A 22,999-nucleotide genomic window follows, 5' to 3' on the forward strand; every position below is an offset into this window, starting at 1 on the left:
GAGCTCTGGCCAAGAGCATGGGATGAAGCCCAAAATACATGTTTCTTATTATATCACAATATCACAGGAATAAAACTTAAAGATAATAAGTTGAACCTTATGCAATATGCATTGTTCTGATCCAATTAAACACCCATCTTCAGAATCATAAGGAAATAAAAACTGGAAAACAGCACATTTAACAGAAATACGATTTGGCCAAAAAGAACATGTGCACTCTGACATACTGTGATTAAAAATACTTGAATCATTTGAGGGCACCTGGGTGACTGTCAGTTAAATGTCTGGGACTGAATCCGACACTGGGCTCCCCACTCAGTGGGGAATCTGCTTCTTCCTCTGCCCCTCCCTCCTCCACTCATCCTTGCTCACTCTCTCTCTCTCACAAAAATAAATAAAATCTTAAAAAAAATAAAATTAAAATACTTAAATCATTTGAAAGAATGGTCTATGCAATTTTTTTTTTGTCTGCTTAAAAGAAATCTCTCATTATATATGGTTAAAAAAACAAACTGGTAACTAAGCAATATGTATAATTCCAACCGTGTGTTCATAGGTTAACAGAAATTATCTCTACATTAGAGAATCACAAGAAATGGCCTTTTCTTTCTTTTTGTCCACTTAGATTTTCAAAACTTTTGACAAAAAAAAAAAATCTACAAATTTTGACATCAGGGAAAAAAAATTCTGTTAAAGAAAACCTACCATAATGCCTTGTTTCAGTTTCTGTAATTCCATATTACAGGTAGAAATTCATTTTTTAAAAGATTTTATGTGTTTATCTGAAAGAGGAGGAGAGAGAGAGCACAAAAGCATGGAGGAGGGGAAGAAGGAGAGGGAGAAGCAAACTCTTTGCTTAGTAGAGAGCCTGACGTGGGCTTGATCCGAGGACCCAGGATCTGAGCCTAAAACAGATACATGCTTAACCAACTGAGCTACCCAGGCACCCCAGTATTATAGGGAGAAATTTAGATAAATTTAAGATAAAGCGAAGTTAGACCATCCAGGTGAGAATTTCTTATCAGAGAAGCACTACACATTTTGAGAAAACATGATTGTTATTACAATTGCAAACTATTTTTTAAGTGAGCCTCAAATCTTGAGAAAATGGGCTTCCTCCTGAGAGAATCTTCATGTTCTTTATCATCCTGGCTCAGACAGAATGTTTACCAGAGTTGCTTTTTTTTGCAGTTTTCTGGACAATTGATTGACAACTCAAGATGGGACAGGAAGAATGGAGTTAAATGAAAAGCCTTAGCAGAAATATTGTGTGTGTGTGTGTGTTCAAGGTATGGGTCAGTTTCTTATCTAAAAGCAAATTCCGGGGTGTTTGGGTGGCTCAGTTGCTAAGCACTTGCCTTTGGCTCGGGTCATGGTCTCAGGAAACTGGGATCAAGCTCCACATCAGGATCCCCACTTAGCAAGGAGCCTGCTTCTCCCTCTCTCTCCCTCTGCCCCTCCCCACTGCTTGTTCTCTATCAAATAAATAAAATCTTTAAAAAAAAAAAAAAAAGCAAATTCCTTTTTTGGTCTTTAACTATTTCTCAAATACCACGTCCCTGTGTTTTTAAATTCATGTACAGCTTAAAGATTTGAGTTTCTCCATTTTCCTAGCAGGAAAATGCAACATGACTTTATCAGTAAGTAAAATTTTATATTTTTTTATTCATTTATTAAAATGTCTTTAAAGAAAGCCAACGTTGGTGGCATCACAATTCCGGACTTCAAGCTCTATTACAAAGCTGTCATCATCAAGACAGCATGGTACTGGCACAAAAACAGACACATAGATCAATGGAACAGAATAGAGAGCCCAGAAATAGACCCTCAAATCTATGGTCAACTCATCTTCGACAAAGCAGGAAAGAATGTCCAATGGAAAAAAGACAGCCTTTTCAATAAATGGTGCTGGGAAAATTGGACAGCCACATGCAGAAAAATGAAATTGGACCATTCCCTTACACCACACACAAAAATCGACTCAAAATGGATGAAGGACCTCAATGTACGAAAGGAATCCATCAAAATCCTTGAGGAGAACACGGGCAGCAACCTCTTCGACCTCTGCCGCAGCAACATCTTCCTAGGAACAATGCCAAAGGCAAGGGAAGCAAGGGAAAAAATGAACTACTGGGATTTCATCAAGATCAAAAGCTTTTGCACAGCAAAGGAAACAGTTAACAAAATCAAAAGACAACTGACAGAATGGGAGAAGATATTTGCAAACGACATATCAGATAAAGGACTAGTGTCCAGAATCTATAAAGAACTTAGCAAACTCAACACCCAAAGAACAAATAATCCAATCAAGAAATGGGCAGAGGACATGAACAGACATTTCTGCAAAGAAGACATCCAGATGGCAAACAGACACATGAAAAAGTGCTCCATATCACTCGGCATCAGGGAAATACAAATCAAAACCACAATGAGATATCACCTCACACCAGTCAGAATGGCTAAAATCAACAAGTCAGGAAATGACAGATGCTGGCGAGGATGCGGAGAAAGGGGAACCCTCCTACACTGTTGGTGGGAATGCAAGCTGGTGCAGCCACTCTGGAAAACAGCATGGAAAAATGTTGAAAATAGAACTGCCCTATGACCCAGCAATTGCACTATTGGGTATTTACCCTAAAGATACAAACTAGTGATCCAAAGGGGCACATGCACCCGAATGTTTATAGCAGCAATGTCCACAATAGCCAAACTATGGAAAGAACCTAGATGTCCATCAACAGATGAATGGATCAAGAAGATGTGGTATATATACACAATGGAATACTATGCAGCCATCAAAAGAAATGAAATCTTGCCATTTGCAACAACGTGGATGGAACTAGAGCGTATCATGCTTAGCGAAATAAGTCAAGCAGAGAAAGACAACTATCATATGATCTCCCTGATATGAGGAAGTGGTGATACAACATGGAGGCTTAAGTGGATAGAAGAAGAATAAATGAAACAAGATGGGATTGGGAGGGAGACAAACCATAAGTGACTCTTAATCTCACAAAACAAACTGAGGGTTGCCGGGGGGAGGGGGTTTGGGAGAAGGGGGTGGGATTATGGACATTGGGGAGGGTATGTGATTTGGTGAGTGCTGTGAAGTGTGTAAACCTGTTGATTCACAGACCTGTACCCCTGGGGATAAAAATATATGTTTATCAAAAATAAAAAATTAAAAAAAAAATGTCTTTAAAAAGTAACTTTTCCTTTTTGATAGAGTCTCATGGACTGGAAATAAAACTGCTAACACATTCTTTTTCTAGTCTCATTTTTCACTGAAATAGAGAACTTCAAATAACATGTATCAATCCACTAAATGTAGAATAGCCAAGTGAAAGAGGAAATCTCATTAATCCCATTACTCCTTTGTTTCTCTGTTCTGCTACTTTGGTTACGTCCTGGACGCTGACACAGGAATGCCTCCTGGCATCCATCTTAGAATGTGGGTCTGCTTTTGCGGAGATCGTTGTACGTGTAGCTGTGGTGGGAAGTTATTTTCATATCCTGTCACTGCATTTAACCAAAAGTGACTGAGCATTCAAGTCGAATTCTGTGGAAAAGAAGACCATAGCGTACTTTGAAAATGAACATTAGCCTTGCAGGTGTTAAATTAAACAAGGAGGCCAGTAGACTGAGGTGGTTCTAATACCTTGTACTAGGCTGCTGAAGCAAACCAACCCCTAAGCCTAAAATGTGTCAAGGTTACGAAATCAAAACCTAAAGACAACCTGTCACAAACAGCCATCCTGACTTTCCCAAATAAGGCGAATGCCTAAATGATAGCCAATTAATATATTCTTGCTTCGCTTCCACTTCTCTTCACAAGTCTTTCCCTTAACTGCTGTCAGCAAAGCACTCCCAGCCACTGAAATTCAGTGCTGGCCCAATGGAATCCACTTCTGTTCCAATAAACTGAAATTTTTTTAATATACCTCAGTTTATAGACAAAAGTCAACTTCTACCATTCATATTAGCTACAGCATGAGTTAACATGGCACTTTTTTGGAAGAATGACCGTAATCAAATCTTTATTTTTATAGCTGTATAAATGTGATCCAAATGTATCCACCACTACTTTTTCAAAAAGAAACATTCTATAAATAAGTAAACCGCATCTGCTCACTGATGCATGTGTGGACTCCCTAGATGTCTCATTGGGCTTAATTATAGACCATTCACAGTAATACATTTTCAGTGTAAAGTGTAACATAATGTTAAGTCATTTTAGCTTTCGCCCATACATGTTGTACTTCTGGCTGAAAGTGCAAAAGAAAAATACTTCACAAATTTGCATTTCATCCTTACCCAAAGGTCATGCTAATCTGTATACTGATCTAAATTTAATATACACACTGGCAAAGCAAGTCCAATATGGAACTTTTAATAAAAGTGAACATCGAAATACTTTAAAACAATGCTGCGTTGTTATTTTGGGTGACTCAGTGGTCAAAGTTCTCTGTGGCTAGAGCACACTTTGGGCATTTCTTCTCCTTTCTCTGCACAAACATCCAATTATCTGGAAAACTTTGACTAATTAAATGGCTGGAGAGTAGGCTTTTGCTCCTCCATGTTGGATAAGCAGTGCATATCAAGGGCCTGGAGCTGACATTTTTGAGCCACAGAGCTGTAGCGACAATTATTCAATCTTTTTGAGAGACAAAGACCCAGTGTTCTAGCCTGATCGGGTAAGGTTACTGTCCCTGCTTGGCTAATGGGAATTCATTTGCTCCAAATCCAAAAGGTTCCAGAATTTGAGATAGGAGAGCCAAAGGGACTCCATTTCAGAAAGCACTGGCTGTGTCATTTCTCTGCTAAGCCCTGTTTCTGAATAAGCCAAAGAAGGTATGTTCCCACTTCAAGGGGAAAGCAAAAAAGTTCACCTTTCTCTGAGTTTTGTCCTAGCCCCCAAACACTTGATAACGTCTAAGAAGAGCCAGATCCCAAACCTGTTCCGGGATATAAGCTTTGAGCAAAACTCTGGGGAAGCTGGCATCAATACCCTCTACTTTTGCTGGTTTATAGAATAACAACTATTGTTCATCTGACACTCGCCTCTGATTGGACCCTACCCTGGACTCCTACAGGAGCCGTATTCCAGACCCCTTTCCAATGTAAATCCCTAGCCTCAACCAATGAGACTCATTCTCCTTTCCTTTCCAATTCTCCCAGACACTCCTGCTCTTCTCTGTCACTCATGTTACTCAATAAATTCTGCTTTCACTTTCTTTGGTTCATCTTTGATGTCTGTCCTGCATGAAGCCAGGGACTCTCTTGACTGGTCCTACAGGCCCCTCCCCTGGGTCCTCAGACCTAGCCTGCTTGCATCAAATTCATTTAAGATATGAAAACAAGTCGTTTTAAGGCAATGGAGTTCTGAGTCATGATAAGCTGATGTTTTGAGGTTTTTATGCCTCTTAGAACACACACATCCTGGTTTAAGATTCAAACCTCTGGACACAATTACGGTTGACCAGTAGGCTTTTTAGCTGACAAATGACGGACCGATTTGGAAGTCAGTTCTTAAAGCCCCAGAGAGCAACATGCCGATATCCCCAAGCTTTCAGCTCCTAGATTTTCTACATAGTTTTTACAAAAGAAACACCTCGGGTGTACCAAAGCTTTGTGTAATAAAATCTTTCAGAGCAGCCTGAAAAATACAACTCTTCCCCACCTGGATTCAGTTGTAGGTTAGAGCATATTTAATTTCAAGTCAATAGATTCCCTGCGCATCAGCACTTAAGGGATTAAAGACAAGTCTAGTTTTGTTGCCCTAAATGTACTGTTATTGTTATCAATTTATGCAGCCTTGCAATAAGTTTTCAATAAATCTAAGATTAACTATTATTTTCTCGCCTATAAATAAAATATAATCATCTTAAAAATCAATGAAGGGAAAACCATCATATCCATTAACCTGGCTCAGAATCCCTCCAGGCCTTTGCTATGAAACACAGCGTTGTGGATCTTTCATTTTATTGAGCTATATCTCTTTGTATGGCAACCAGCAGGCAAAAGAAAAAAAAAATCAAATCTAAAAATCAAAGACTATGGTTTTTTGTTTTGAAAACCACTGAGGCAGGGGCTGAATATTCTTTTCTGCCTGGGGCTAATCCTCCCCCCCCAATTTAATTTGCAATCAGATGCAATAAAAGAAAAAAAAAAATAAAAAAGGACATTGCCTCAAGTAGCTAGAGGCTTTATTACCATCTCTACTGCCAGTCTCCACTTTTTATCACTTCCAAATCCTTTGTTTTTAAAGTCACCTGCACAACCCTGCAATGTTATAAACACCTTTAGTTGTCTTCACAAACTGTCAGTTTGTACCATCTGCTGTTACAATCTCAAAAGCAGTAATGCATGGGGGTCAAGGCCACTTTCTCTCAGGAAACTCAAAAACAACAGAGCCAAGTCATTTAGTGTTTTTTTCTTTTTCCCTGTCAGCTTTACTACACCCTGGAGTGGACATTTTCCTTGCCTTTCAGTTGTGAATGTTCCTCAAAAGACGTGAACTTCACAATAAGGTAACCATACAAAAACAAGGTTTTATAGACAACCCATTATCAACTAGCAGAAGGGGGTGATTAGTCATCTGCTCTACTTGAAATAGATCCAAAAAATTCAAGCCAGTACTGCAAAGAGAGATGCATTTATCTCAGGATTCTGCAACTAGCACAGTCCGTCCTTAACGTGACCTGCATTTGCAGCAATCTTTGAAAGGCTGTAAGTAATCTCAAAAACTAAGCACTGAAGAGTTGACCAGCCCTCCCACCCACCCACTATAGAGGACTTTCCCCAACTCTATACCCCACCCCCCTAGATGACCAATCCTTTTGACCTTACTTTGGACCAGAGCCAAAAAGGACGACCTTTTGTTGATTACTAAAAATGGTCAGTTCAATGGTCAGTACTGATTCAACCACTAGGTCCAAATGGGTTTTCTAAAGTCAGAGTTCCTTTTTTTTTTTTTTTAAATGAAAGGAATTATTTACAAGCATATTCTACTTTCCTTATTTCCTGCAAATCATTACAAATTCACATAAATTTTTTCTATGTGTAAGAGGCCTCGTTTACCCTCAAGGCAGTTTACATGCAAGTCCAAGTTTTTCCCCCATAAATAAAATATAATCATCCTAAAAATCAATATGAGAAAACAATCGGAACCATTAACCTATCTCAAAATCCCTTCAGCCACTTGTATGAACCACTCAGTGCTGAGCCTTTCATTTTATTGAGCTGTATAATTCTTTGCATGGTGACTAGCAAAGGGGAAAAAAAATCAAAGACTTGGGGGCTGTGTTCTGGATATCAGAGAGAAATGAGAATGTGAGAATAGATTTTGACCCTTTTTGATTACAGAAAACAGATTTTAGAGACCCAGGAAACAATTGTTTTGAGCTACCACAAAGACATCATTAGCTTGGTTTGGATCTTCCTTTTGACAATGCTTATTCATGAGTAATTTATAAAGCTGGGAGTTGATTTTGAAAATCGTCAGAAACTTTTAAGATTAACAAAAAAGACAGATAAAGAGGAAGAGAAGAGAAAAAAATATTTATTTTTAAAGTGTAACTCAGGGATGCCTGGGTGGCTCAGTCAGTTAAAGTGTCAGTCTTTGGCTCAGGTCCTGATCCCAGAGTCCTGGGATCCAGCCCCACCTCCGACTGGGGAGCCTGCTTCTCCCTCTCCTTCTGCCTGCTGCTCTGCCTGTTTGTGCTCTATCTCGCTGTCAAATAAATAAATGGAATCGTTATAAAATAATAATAAAAAATAAAAGTGCAACTCAAATACAATAACAAGACATTTAGGCTCAGTGGTGCAGTAGATGTGCTGAACTGCATGTACATGAACTTGGTCAGTATCTGCTTAAAGGTCACTTGTGCTCTCCTTCCCTGTTGAAATTCTTTTGTAAAGATCCATAATGAGGAAATATCAGAAGATATAACTGGACTTTAAATACCTTACTTCATCAGTATATGTAGAGTCTTACATACAATATTTCTTTTGATACACTTTTTAAGAAAATATCCTCCTTCCTTATAATCCATCTTTTTGAAAAAAAACCTCTTCAATTAACACAAGAATAAAGTAAATAATTTTCTAGTAGTTTATCTAACAAGCCATGAACATGTTAAATGGATTTTGAAAGGCATTATATATCCATAAAAACAATCAACTCTGCATGAGATAAACAGCTTGGAAATTGCTTATTATAAAAATTGAGTAAAGAGCCAGTTTTTGCTAGAACTTTGAGAAAACAATCTCATATTTTTAATATTTGTGCCAAAAAGTTTTTAAGTATTTTGCTCAATATCTCTAGAACCCACTTAGTAGCTAAACACTTGGGGGAAAAAAAAACATATGTAATTTTCTCAGTAAAAATGTAATAAGGAAATAACAGAATCTAAAATATAAATGTTACTTTCATAACTAAATGGAAAAATCAACTTTCCTTGATTATTTCTAATTTTAAAGTTTCAAATTACATCCTATGTCAGATAATCAAAAGTATTTTTTTTTTTTTTTTTTTTTTTTTTTTTTTTTTTTTTTTTTTTTTTTTTTTTTTTTTTTTTTTTTTTTTTTTTTTTTTTTTTTTTAAAGATTTTATTTATTTATTTGACAGAGAGAAATCACAAGTAGTCGGAGAGGCAGGCAGAGAGAGAGAGAGGGAAGCAGGCTCCCCACTGAGCAGAGAGCCCGATGCGGGACTCGATCCCAGGACCCTGAGATCATGACCTGAGCCGAAGGCAGCGGCTTAACCCACTGAGCCACCCAGGCGCCCTATTTTTTTTTTTTTAAAAAGGGGGTATATTCTTCACCAGCACTTGGCATCAGGCCAGGTACTTGGTCCATTTGCATTTATTGGGATGACTTTTATTCTTTTTATCTGATTTTATGTTGAGTTTTTACTATAATTTACTACAGTTTCTTCTGTTCCCTTAACTTTTGTTGGATTAACTTTCTCTTCCTTCTTCCTCTTTTCTTTCCTCCGCAGTTAATTTGGAAATAAAAATTGTGTTTATTGATGTCACAAGTAATTACAGTCCCTTCCCTGATAGTAATTGATATTAATACATCAATTATTAAATAATAACAGGCCTTCCACCAATACGTCTGTCTGATCACTGCTCCCTCTCCTCTTTCCTCTGACATTCCAAGAGACTGTTAGGCTCTCTTACTCCCCTGTTATCTGCCCTTCCCCAGTGAGAAGAGATCTTTAGGATATTTCTTTGTGCCACAAAATTTTACTCAGGTAGTCTATAATTCTTAATTTCAAACTATGCTTATGTTATCCTTTTCCGTGTTTCTCAGTTGTTGAATCCTTACTCTATACAATAAATTCTCAGTTAATTTTTAAATCACTACTAAGGCTTAATTATTGCAAGAATTGTTACCACACTTTCTTCTTTATCTCCCATTATCTTGAGAGATATTATCTGAATCCATTTGCAAAAGGTTGGAGTCCTTCCTCAAGGACTTTCTTCGAACAGGTAATTGAGTGGTGTATTCTCAAGTGACTTAACTTTCTCTCATCCTAACAGATAAATGATATTTTGGATAGGTAAAGAATTTTTGGTTACTGGTTCTTTTTTCTGTCTTCTTTATAAAGAATAAGAATGTCTCTACCAAATTGATTCTCTTTCCAATTTATTCTTAAAATTTCACCAGGACATATAGGTTGTACATTTGTTCTCCTTAATTCTTTTTGAGACTGAATGAGCCATTTCAATCTACAGATTGCAGTCTTTCTTCAGCTCAAGGATCTTCAATTGCTTATTGAATTACTTTGTATTAGCCATATTTTTCTGCTGTGGTGGTGCTGCCAATCATATTACCCCCAAATCTTTTGGGCTTACTATAAGCTTACTCTGAGGTTTCTAGGTTGGCTCCAGATCAGCTGGTCTGGACTGGGCTCAGCTCGACTGGCTAGTCCAGACTCTCAACCTCGTATAGGGTTTAGGTTAAGTGCATGTGTCTTTTTTCAGGACGATACCTTAAAGAACCATAACTCTGTTGCACATGCATCTCTTGGTGGAGAAAAGGAAGCATTTCAGAGAGCTGTCAGAAATTTGGCTGACTTCTAAATGTCTCAGCTCAGAAACTGGCACACTTCCCACATGGCCACTAAAGGGTGAGGTGTATTTTTGAAAATAATCTAATCTTCCACATATTGCTTTTCTATGTATTTTACATTCTTTTTCTTAAAGTCCTGCTATTCACAGGTGAAGTCCCCTGGAAATCGCCTGATCACTGGAGGCATAGTTCTCTGTAGTTCTGCTGGGTTTTATAAATTATTTCTTTCCCTTGATCTTCCAGGACACTAATTCTATTTTTGACAAAAATGATATTCTTTTTCAGTGCAACCATTAAAATTGTTCAGTTGAAAATCGGTTTTATACATTCTTATTATGGATTGATGTTTATAGCCCCTCAAAATTCACATACTGAAACCATAGACCCAGTGGGATGGTATTAAGGAACAGAAGACTTTGGGAAGGAATTAGGTTTAAAGGAGGTCATAAGGGTGGAGCCCCTATAATAGGATTAGTGCCTATTATAGTGACTAGAAGGGAAGTAGACACCAAAGTTTCCTCTTGCCACCACATGAGAATAGTGCAAAGCAGGAAAAGGGTCCTTACCAACTGAACCTACTGACACCCTGATCTTAGACTTCCCAGCCTCCAAAACAGTGAGCAATAAATGTCTGTTCCTTAAGTCACCCAGTCCATGGTATTTTATTTTAACAGCCTGAGCTAAGATAGTTCTAAAAAAATCTTTTATCCTCTAAATATATCTCCTTGAGGGTCATTACTATTTGTTTAATTTCTCCTCAATCTCTTTCATTAGCTCTAATTTGGTAATACCCTTTCTATTTTCATTGTTCAATTTGGTCTTTTTTCCTCAAGTGACTCAGCTTCCCAAAATTAGCAGTGCATCCTCTTTGTAGATGGTTGCATTTTCTTTGAATGTTACTACAGGTCAGGCTGTTTGTCATTCTCAGGGAGGGCAGGCAGACTAGCTGCAGAGGGCATTAAAGTTTCTGTTCTTCTGGGCTAGCAGCATAAAATGGCAAAATGTCTTCCTTCTGCTGACACTTGAAAGAGCCCCCTATACTTCCAAGGCATTCTTGGTAGCCATTATCTAGCTGAGAGACCTGGAGACACTTCAGCCCATTGCCATAGTCCTCCTTCAAGGACCCCAAGTTAACAGATCTAGCAGTCTCTCCTGGCCTCATGTAGCAAGCCATGTGTCCCTTTCTGAAGTATCCCAAAATCTAGCCACTTACCTTCAACTTTAAACAAAGTTTAAACACTTCTACACTGGTCCCTGAGTATTCTGTCAATGATATCAGGAATCCTCCCTACCAATATGGTACCCACTGGCCACATAAGACTCTCAAGTACTTTGAAATATGGCTAGATTGAATTGAGATGTGCAGTAAGTATAAAATAAAAATAAAATTTTGAAGAACTAGTACAAAGAAAGTAAAATATTTCCATATTTTTATATAAATTACAGGTTGAAATGATAACAATTTGGATATGAGTTAGATAAAATATATCATTACAATTTCCCTTTTCCCTTTTTCTTTTTTTAATATGGCTACTAGAAAATTTTGAATTCCATATATGACTTGCAATATAGCTCACATTTTTCAAACTGGACAATGCTGCATTAGAGATGGAGGCCCTTTTCTGCTCAGCCTCTTCTAGGAGCTTCAGGAAAATTCAGACCATCCTTCAGGAGCCACTAGAATAATGGAATAAGGAGGAAAGAGGCTGGTGAACTACTCAGGCCATCTTCTTCTGTGGTCTTGTCTTAAAAATAAGAATAAATTCCATTTTTGTTCATGAGCTTTATTCTTAAAATAATTTATGATTTTAGCCTTTTCTAATGGACATTTCACTTTCAAAAATAAGAATAATTCCTAGGATAATAATGTAAATTGGAAAATACAATTTTCAAAAATATTTATTTTTTTAAAAAAGAATTTTTACTTATTTTAGAGAGAGTGTGTGTGTGTACGGGCTGGGGCAGAGGGAGAGAGAGGGATTGAGAGAGAGAATCCTTAAGCAGACCCCCCACTGAGCCCAGAGCCCAATGTGGGGCTTGATTCTAGGACCCCGAGATCATGACCTAAGCCAAAATCAACAGTTGGTCATTCAACTGACTGATCCAAGCCACCCAGGGGCCCCCAAAATATTTCTAATTAAAGTATGTGAGTGAAAGGTTTTCAACATTCAAGTGCATTTGAAATGTTAATACAGAATTTCTTTAAAGGTTTAAAATATCCAACCTCCATTTGCCCAGACTTACAAAGGCATTCAACATAACTTCCCACACTTCCCCCTTTACCATATTGGGTGGATTTACAACATAAATTACATGCATTATATACCATTGGAACTATAAAATGGATTTAAAATCCCAACATAGTTACTCCCTGCTATTAGTCCTTGCATAGATATTAGTGTGGCTGCTTTAGGAAAGAGTATTAATTTTGGAAATTAACTTAAAAATACAACTAAAGGAAAAAAAAACACAACTAAAGGATTTTTTGGAAAAAAAATTAACATATTCTATTATACAGTAGAAAACATTCTAACATCTATGATCCATTGTGAATGAAAGAGAACAAGATGTAAAACAATATGAACATCATAATTCCATTTCCACAAAGAATTATTATTTTCTATTCATATTGTATACACATAGAGTCATGTATATTCATACCAACCTATCATCAGCCAGGCTTAAACCCTATAACTACACCATTAATAGGGGTTTGGTATTTTTGCTGTAAGCCATCTTTGCAGTAGATATCTTTGCCACCAGCATTTTCTCCACACACACTTCCAGCCCATAAATAAATGATCACTTTAGTTTTGTTTCTCCATTGACAAATTTCCCATTTTTATATTATATAAATCTTAGCTAGCCCCCAAAATTATTTATACCATGACAAGTAGACCTGGTGGTCTTAAAGTAGTAGACAACAGCTACATACATTGACCTGATAGAAAAGTCAGTGATAAAACTTACTAGAAGTATGAAATCAGACTGTATAAAGCCAGACTGCATAGGATACTATACTAGAAAGTCAGAGCACAGCAGTTACAATAACAAAGCTCAGTTAACAAATACAGTACAGCATGAATGCATTTCTCATACAACTTGGAGATGTTTATCAATGGACTCGTGACACGATGCCAAGAAAGAATAGTGTAAAAGACTCACAATATAGTCCTAAGCTCAGTTACAAATAGGCGCGCTAATATTTGGAAAATGGATACTTCTCTTAGTAAAAAAATTAATCATTAATTTTATCACTTTTTCCATGTTTCATTATGTCATTTTTAAAAAGATTTTATTAGAGAGAGAGATTGAGAGAGTGAAAGAGAGAACATGAGAGGGGAGAAAGTCAGGGGGAGAAGCAGACCCCACAGAGCTGGGAGCCTGATGCGGGACTCTATCCCAGGACTCCGGGAGCAGGACCAGGGCCGAAGGCAGTGGCTTAACCAACTGAGCCACCCGGGCACTCTCATTATGTCCTTTCTAATGTCCCTCTTTTATTTTTCCTTATTTTATTGTTTACTGAAAAATTGTCTAAACAGCTAATTAGTTATGCAGCAAAAATGCTTACAGCAAAAAAGCTTGTGGCAAAGATACTTATGGCAAAACTAACTAAAACAATCATTAACAACACTTTCAGTCTGCACATAAAGTAATAATTCAAGAATAATTTTAAGCTATTTAAATAAACTGTGATACTAAAATAACCTCTTCGTGATATAAAAAAGACCAAAAATAAGGCTACCATTATTTTTCCAAAAGATGCCCAGACCCAAAAAAAAAAAAAAATGTTATTTTGAAAGCCTCTTTATTTGCCTAGGGCATGCTATGTCACATTTCTATATTTTATTGAACTTCTATTAAAAAAAAAAAATATATATATATATATATATATATATATATATATATTCCAGATGTTCCTTGATTTCAGAAAGCAATTTTTTTTAAACTCTGAATTTATTTACAAGAGATTCTTTTTAATGAAAGAATCAAAGCAACATTCCTGTAAAGCACAAATTCCTCTGATAGTTTATAACTTTTTCAAAATGATGTTTCAACTCATTAGATGTATCCATACATAAACTATATATAGGTATCCATATTACATACTCGTAAAATTTGGTGACTAGATTTACGTCCAACAGTTTGAGGTCATTCTACCAATGCCCAAAAAGTGGTAGAACACCTGTATTTTTTCTACTGACTAAGGAAAAGAAATGCTTTCCTAGGCAATACTTCCCCCATCGACCCTCAGATTCTCAAAAGTTCTAGCTTCTTATTCTTACTGACAATTTTTAAATGAATCCTGATGAGTTAATGCGGTTTTAATTTATTCAAACTTTTTTCACCAAGCATGAAAAATGTTGGAATGACAAATTAAAAGAAATAATTTTTTAAAAGATTTTATTTATTTATTTGACAGACAGAGATCACAAGTAGGCAGAGAGACAGGCAGAGAGAGGGGGAAGCAGGCTCCCCGCTGAGCAGAGAGCCCGATGTGGGGCTCGATCCCAAGACCCTGAGACCATGACCCGAGCCAAAGGCAGAGGCTCTAACCCACTGAGCCACCCAGGTGCCCCAAAAGAAATAATTTTTTTAAAAAGTATTTATAATACCATTTAAAAAGCTCACTCCAGGAGAAAGGATGTTAGTGATATGGGCAACAGGGAGAGAATTCAGAAGTCTATGAAAACAGCTCATGGCAGACATTATAGAAAACCCTAACTCCAGCAAGAGTCGAGAAAATGGGGGGAAGATATAGAATGTAACAGACACTTAACAGCTATTTTTCCACTCCACTTTCCTCCTGGCAGAGCCCACCCCTGACCACAGGAGCCCAGAAAGAGCCTAGCTGTGTGACCCATTGCTGACCAGGGGCTCTCAGGCTGGTAATGAGAGAGAGAGAGAGAGATTGATTGTGTCTGTGTGTATGTGTGTGTTGGGGTGGGGCGGAGTGGTGATAGTTGGCCACGTATTCCTAGAAAAATCTATCTACCCTGATAAAAAGATTTAGCACTGCAGGAAAGAACCTTATCCTTTTGGCTTCTGGGTATTTTTATGTGAAAAAAAAAAAAAATGTTACTTATTGTTGCTTTGGTGCACACAGCCCTGAGGAGAAGACCTAAGAATTCCAGAAAAGCCCTTCTAGAGCTCTGACAACTCTAGCTTAACTCTAGAATCTTTAAGTGAAGCTCCCAAATCCTTGATTGAGACAGCTTTTAGTCAGATTTGTTATTACTTGCAGCTGGAAGTATTAGAAACAGAACAGAATGGATAGATTAAAGCTGATATCATTCAGTAGGTGGAATCCATAGCACATGATCAATGACTGATCATAGATGAAGAAAAAGAAGGAAGTGTAGGAGGACTCCCAGGAAATTTATGTCAAAAGGTTTAGAACGTTATGACTTACTAAACAGAAAAGTGGAGATATAGAAAAAAATAAAGATAGCAAGAGAGTGAGGCAAAATTAGCAAAGTTTGGAATATGCAGGACATATTAATATTCGTTTTTCTCTGGGAGATTCATGTGACTGCATGGAGGGGTGGGTTATAGTCCTAGAGCTCAAGCATTAAATGTATGGAATAGATCAGTATGAGAAAAGAGAAAATATATACCAGTCTCTGCCCCCAGTGGCAGAGTTCCTGAAACCCTTTAATTTCCTAAGTTATATGAATAGTAGGAGCTTTTTTTTTTTTCCTGTGCCAATAAAGGAAACATCCTTTTAAATGGAGTTGGAAGCCCTAAGGCAGGGGAGAGCAGTCACACAATACTCCTCACCACAAGAAGCATCCCATGCATTCTCCCACCAAAGAAGCTTACTGCACATATCCAAGCAGGAGAAAGGAAAAATTTCCCCTTGCCCAGCTGCAGCACAGAAACTCAGTGAAACCCCTTTTAAATTAAGCACCTTTCTTCTGTTCTCTGGACTTTCCTATGGTTTACCGTAGTTTGCTTGTCCTAAATTAAAATTCCTCTGCTAGTCCCAAATAAACTCATTTTGCTGGTAAAATGACTGGCTCCCTCCACCCCCCCCCCTTTTTTTTTTAAGGTCAATGATCCATGGCGACCAAATAGGAGGCTGGGAAAGAGATGAGCCACTGAGGAACTAATGACCTCAGAGAACCATGTGAGCTACCCACTTGAGCACTTTGTTCTCTTAGCGTCCATGAGTCTTTTTCCTTTTAGTCCCTAAGTCTCTTCTCAGATCTGAACTCCTTCCTTTTGGCTGAGTTCTCCAACTTTATTTGAGATCTGTTTAAAGGCTTTGTCTTTCCTGGGGCACCTGGGTGGCTCAGTCAGTTAAGTGGCTGCCTTCAGCTCAGGTCATGATCCCAGGGTTCCCGGGGTGGAGTCCCAGTGGGGCTCCCTGCTCAGCTCAGCGGGGAGTCTGCTTCTGCCTCCCCTCCATCCCTCCCCCGCCCCACCCCACCCTGCAATGCGCAAGCGTGCTCTCTCTCCAATTAATAAATAAAATCTTTTTTAAAAAATGCTTTGTCCTTCCTGATGAGTACTCATTTGGATTTTTTGAGCCTCTAGTTTTGAATAAAGGGATATCAATCTGACAAGTGCACTCAGGAGAGTTCTATGGGACCCCAACCATTTTTAAGTTTAAAAAGTATGGTCCTTCCTCCTATGCATTTTTAACTAATTGGACCAACATAACCAAAAATAATTTAGAACTCTAATAACCACTATAGGGAACTTTAAATCTCCCCAAATTTGCTTTTTTAGAACCAAATTAGAAGACCACCGCTTTAAAAGAAAATAAACTGAACAGGCCGCCTATTTCAACTGGTATCCTGAGGCTTCCAAAGATATCCAGGATTCTAAAATTGCCTCTTTACAAAATGCTGTTTCTAAATTGACCAGGGGAAACACACAACTAAAAAAATAAATAAATAAAAAGGCATCAGAAACCCCTTCACCCCTCAGTGCCTCATTAATCTTCTTTTCCCTTCCTGCCCTTCCTTCATACCTTTCATTTCTTTCATCCCGACCCTCTAATTGAATTGCCCTTTCTCTCCAAACCTCTCTCTACTACCTCTGCACCCAAACCCATTAGAATCTGCTCCTTTAAAATTAGACCTTCTGAGGATTTTACTAACCCCCTAATTTCCTTTGCCATCTGGACTAAGGCCAGACCGTGATCTACAGTTTAAGATTTTCCTAGAGTTACTAAAGATTCTCATAGAATTGCCAAGAAATTTAATTTAGTCCAGACTTACCAACCAAGTTTCTCAGATTTGTACCTGTTAGTTCTCAGGCTCGTTGGTGGAGGCCAAGCCCGACACTGGAAGGGAACAGCTCACACGCATGATCGGGAAAAAAATCTCTGAACTGCAAATCAGAGACCAACCCCTTGCCTTGTTATATATTCAGGATCAGCAATCACTAACTGATGTCACTTGACAATCCCTAGGGTTTCCCAAAACCTGATGATTGAATAAGATTCAGGCTTGTACCCAGAAACCCAGTAAGCTTGTGCATGAATATTATAGCCAATCCCAAACTGTTTTTAAGTAAACTTCTGGTCTTCCAGTGGATGTTGAATTCACTCAGCTCTCAACATTACGCTCAGTAATGCACTAAACCAGGATCTTTCGCCTCCAGTTAAAAATACCAACATGGGGGGGCGCCTGGGTGGCTCAGTGGTTAAGCCGCTGCCTTCGGCTCAGGTCATGATCTCGGGGTCCTGGGATCGAGTCCCGCATCGGGCTCTCTGCTCAGCGGGGAGCCTGCTTCCTCCTCTCTCTCTCTCTCTGCCTGCCTCTCTGCCTACTTGTGATTTTTCTCTGTCAAATAAATAAATAAAATCTTAAAAAAAAAAAAATACCAACATGGTGGGTGCCTGGGTGGTTCCATTGGTTAAGCAGCTGACTCTTGATCCCAAGTCTTAATCTCAGGGTCATGAGCTAAAGCCCCATGTTTGGCTCCATGCTGGGCTTGGAGCTTATCAAAAAAGGAGGGAAAAAAAGGAACAGGATGGAATGGGTGACCATGTCTACTCCAACCTTAATTTAGCAATCAGCATCAGCTCACCCATGCCCTAGATGATTCAACTAAAAGGCAGATCAGTAAAATCCTTAATTTCCAACTCCCATAAATGGAAGCTTGCAGACAAGACCAACCTCCCAACCCCTACCTTTGTGATTGTTACAAAAAGCCAGAAACTGGAACAAAGACTATTACAAACATTAACTACATTAACTGAGGCAACTTCCATTCTCCAGCAAGTCTTCCCAATGCCCTCCTAAGTGCCAGTTGTGGGATTCTGAAGAACTTCAGGAGGTTCTTCCCAACCCTTCCTCTTAACTGGCTTAAGGAAACAATGAATTTTTTTTTTTTAAAGATTTTATTTATTTATTTATTTGACAGACGGAGATCACAAATAGGCAGAGAAGCAGAAAGAGAGAGAGGGGGAAGCAGGCTCCCTGCTGAGCAGAGTGCCCTGATGTGAGGCTCGATCCCAGGACCCTGGGATCCTGGGCCCGTGACCTGAGCCGAAGGCAGAGGCTTAACCTGCTGAGCCACCCAGGCACCCCTGGGAATGAATCTTAATACCAGGGCTAAACTTCTGGCACTCCACCCTACTGTATGACAAAGCCTTGCCTTGGAAGACTGAAATGGTTCTCCTCAGTCCCTGAACCCTTGTTTATTTGTTGGGCTGATATTTCTTAGAGAAATAGTGTGTTGTAACTTCTTTCTCCTAAAAGGGGGAGATAATTCTAGACTTGATAACAGCAACGAAGATGGCTAATCAGCTGAACAATGCTTCAACATCTTTTATTTACTCCTTTCTGATGGAGTAGAGCTCATTTTAAGGACACTAACCATTTGTCCTTATTGAATCAGCTGCCATATACTTTTGGGGCAACATTCTTAATGGATAATTGGCAGAATCCATAGCACAGTTTTATTTTTCCTGTGAAATCCAAGTAATGAGGCACCTGGCTGGCTCAGTTGGTTAAGCGTTTGACTCTTGGTTTTGGCTCAGGTCATGATCTCATGGGTCATGGGCTCTGCTCAGTGGGGAGTCTGCTTGAAGTTTCTCTCCCTCTGCCCCTCCCCTTACTTGCGCCTCTCTCAAATAAAAAATAAGTCTTTAAAAAAATCCAAGTAGATCCCTCAAAACATCTTCCCAGAATCAATACTCCATAGATAAAGAGACCCTTCAAGGCATCAGGCCCATAATAGAAGAGTATTAGTCTCAGAGCCTCTCATCCCCCCATACTAGTCTTTGGCAATAATCCTATTTTGCCTGTGGGAGACCCAATGGCCAGGGATAGAGAATTGTTCAGGATCTCCAAGCCATAAACAATACTATTATCCTTTGACACCCTGTAGCTCCAAATCCCCATATTTTGTTAGCCTCCATCCCCACAGAAAGCAAATTTTTCACTGTGATTGATTTATGTAGTGGATAAATCATCCACTTTAACATCCCTGTGGATAAGGCCAGTCAATATCTCTCTGCCTTTCCCTGGGAAGGAAAGCAATACATCTGTACAATACTGCCCCAGGGTTTTACCAAAAGTCCTTCCTGCTTCTCCCAAACCTTAAAGGCAGATGTAGATGGTATAAAGTTCCCTGCAGTTTCTGTTTTATTACAATACATACACGATATGCTTTTCTGCTTCCTTTCTCAGGCTTCTCATGAAGACAGATTCCACCTGTTAAAACTTTCAACCTTAAAGGGACACAAAGATTCAAAGTAGAATTTTTGTTCAAACTCCAGTTCCACATTTGGAGCACCTGGTTTCAGAGCAGAAGTTACACTGCGATCCAAAAATAGGCTTCATGGAAATCTGAACTTCCCAAAACCCAAAACTAAACACTAATTCTGAGTGATTCTTGATCTAACTGGCTACTGTTAAAACTGGATTACAAACTTCTCTTTTATGGCCCAACCCCTATGTGTTTTACTTAAAAACAACAAACCGAACTCTATTATTTGGGAGAATTAGGATGACTTAGACTTTAAAGCCCTAAAAGAAAGCTTGGTAAGTCTCCCTGTCCTTGAACATCACCTTCCCATTGTCCTCTCCCTCCACACTGTTCATTACATTCAACACCTTTCAGCCCACCCCCTGCTGCTAACTAACTGTTCCTCACGTTATTCTTGCACTCTGGAACGTCCCTAACGCTGGCCGCCCTTCCTCCCTTCTCTAAGGATGATACTCCTCATGACTATTTGACTTTGACAGAGCATCTTCTGATCCCACACCCTGAGCCCCATGACAACTTGTAATAAACACCTTGAACAACACTGACGATTCATCATTAACCAGCAGTTCTTAATTTAAAAGGTGAAAATAGTAAATATAATTATGAGTATGCTATTGGAACTCTTTTCAAGTCCTCGAGGCAGCACCTTGGCTCTGGGCTACCTCAGTCCAACAGGCTGAATCGTATACCTTTGCTGTGGCCTGTGTTTTCGCCCAGAACAAAACCGCAAATACCTAGACTGGCAATAGAGATGTGTCCACAGAAACTCACGACTTTGGAATGCCATGAAAACAGCAAGTCTTCCTCACTTTCAGCAGGGACAGAATCAAAAATGATCTTTATGTCCAGGAATTATTAGATGTCATACTCTTGCCATCCACTTTGGCCATTATCAAAGTCCCTGGGCTTTGCATCTCAGAATGAAGCCTAAAGGAAACCACCTCACCAATATTTCTCAAAAAAGGAACCAACAACAAAATGCCTGCCTGGTCCAAAAGGATATACCCCCAAGTGATAATCGAAAATAAAAATTTGACTAGGTAGTCTCAATACCTAAGTATTCTCAATAATAAATTTCTCCTGAAAAAAAAAAAAAAACGGGGGAAAAAAGATGATAAATCTAAGAATTGTTGGTCTAATTTAAAAAGAAGCTCTGATTTGGACCAAATAATAATCCAGACCTGCAAGAGACTCTGAAATTCGCATTTCTGACTATGTGCATGCATTGAAGCATTGGTCCACTGGTAAGATGATAACTTTAATGAACAAATACTGGTGGGAAAATATTAATGAGGTCACAAAGAGCACCCACTTTGCTTGTGCCACCTGCCCAAAATACAACTCAAGACAACCTATCCACATTGCTCTTGGACATATTAAATTGCCCAATGGACCATTTGAGTTTTGGCAAATAGATTTTATACAGCTTCCCCATCTCAAGGATATAAATATATCTTAGTAATGGTTTGTAAGTTTTAGAATATCATCCTGTCCTAAGAAACTGCCCTCAAACTTCACAGTGACCAGGGACCTCACTTTACCAGTCAAGTGCTTCAATAGGTCTGTGTTGTTTGGCCAGTTTTTCAACACTTTCATTCTCAATCTTCAGGATTCATCGAACGTACTAACAGTATTATTAAAACTTGTTGGAAGAATCTGTAGAGACACTTCAAATACTCTAGTCAAAAGCACTACATCGGTTCTTCTAGATCTCAGATCTAGCCCATTTGGAACCCATAACCTCATCTTCCCAGTTAACTGCAGGACCCCAAAGGGTTTGGCTCCTACTTCTTTTGATCTTCATCTGGTAAAAGGAGATGTACTTCAATATCACAGAGGCCTAACTTTTCCTGCTGAGAATAACCCTGCTTTAGCAGAATGATCTTTCTTCTGTGTGTTCCCGGGAGGTGAAGACCTCAAACATCACTCCTGGCAGGCGGGATATCTGCTGGAAAAGACATCTCCTGAAAGACGCTTTTCAACTTCATTGTAAAGGAACCAAACTTCCAGTGCCACCAAACTCCAAGGAATAGATTCTTAGACCCACATATCATTTCTAAAGAAAGCAGAAACCCTGACTAGACATGCTCGTCAACTGTGACCTGAGAATAAGGATTTCCAGGAATTGAAGCGGACAACAGCTGAGTGAGTTAACTTCCCCTAGATGACTGGACCAGGCCCATTTACTCACTATTTCTTCCTACCTTATCTGCTCCCTTTCTTTCTCGGTCCAATCTATGGCAAAAGGAGGAAACCTCTCTGGCTGTTGGATGGATCACCAGAAACTCCAATCTGTTCACCGTTTCAGAGCTTCGTTGTCCTTCTCTAGTTAAACACGATTTGTTCCCCAATATCCAACAGAAATACAAATGAGAGAATTCCTCCTAGCAAGGCTTTTATAAAAGGCCACTTTAGGCTGGGATGGTTCCTTGCAGAATATCTGTTCCTCCTCTTACTCAGTCAAATAATTTTTAAGCTTTATACCTTCTCCATATATTCGGTAAGCAGAAGTTTCAGAAGAGAAGTGTTCTGTGTGAGTGTAGTAATGAAATAATGGAGACACATGGGAGGGAAAGACTGAGTTTTTCCAACATAAGAATATAAGATTTGTTGTTTGATTGCTTCTAGGTATTTCTTTATCTAAATTCATGGCATAGTTTCCTCACTTCACCCTGACTCATATATCTAAGTGCTCATAGTACAATCTCTTTTCAGAAATTTCATAGCGACCTTAAACTCAACATAACCCCACAAGGACATCTAATTTTTGCCTCATTCCCTGTTCTTTTTCTACTTCTGTATGTAATATGTGAGATTATGACAGTAAAGCATATTCTCTGAAATGACCAATGAGTTGAGGACAAACCTCCGTAGAACACAGATTTCTTTTGTTTTTGTTTTAAAGATTTTATTTATTTGAGAGAGAGATATAGAGTTAGTGAGAGAGAGACTGCATGATCAGGGGGAGGGGCAGAGGCAGTGGGAGAAGCAGAAAATTCTGCTGAGCAGGAAGCTCCCACGTAGGACTGGATCTCAGGACCCTGGGATCATGACATGAGCCAAAGGCTGACGCTTAACTGACTGAGCCACCCAGGCACCCCTGGAACACAATTTTTACAGAGCAAAGGAAGAAGTTCTCATGAAGAAACCAAGCAAGAAAAACACGAAAGATTGGAATTGACTCAGAAAC

General features: G+C 38.8%; 1 non-coding gene across 1 annotated transcript; it reads right to left on the minus strand.

The window, feature by feature from the left end:
- Window positions 1–4,273: 4,273 nt before the first annotated feature.
- On the minus strand, window positions 4,274–4,375 carry LOC123388391. The gene has a single exon (XR_006602941.1). It is a non-coding gene; the product is annotated as a U6 spliceosomal RNA (small nuclear RNA).
- Between the last annotated feature and the right edge of the window lie 18,624 nt (window positions 4,376–22,999).

The sequence above is a fragment of the Mustela putorius genome, unplaced genomic scaffold (genome assembly GCF_011764305.1).
Source record: "Mustela putorius furo isolate JIRA1106 unplaced genomic scaffold, ASM1176430v1.1 tig00003898_pilon_pilon_pilon, whole genome shotgun sequence".
Lineage (NCBI taxonomy): Eukaryota > Metazoa > Chordata > Mammalia > Carnivora > Mustelidae > Mustela > Mustela putorius.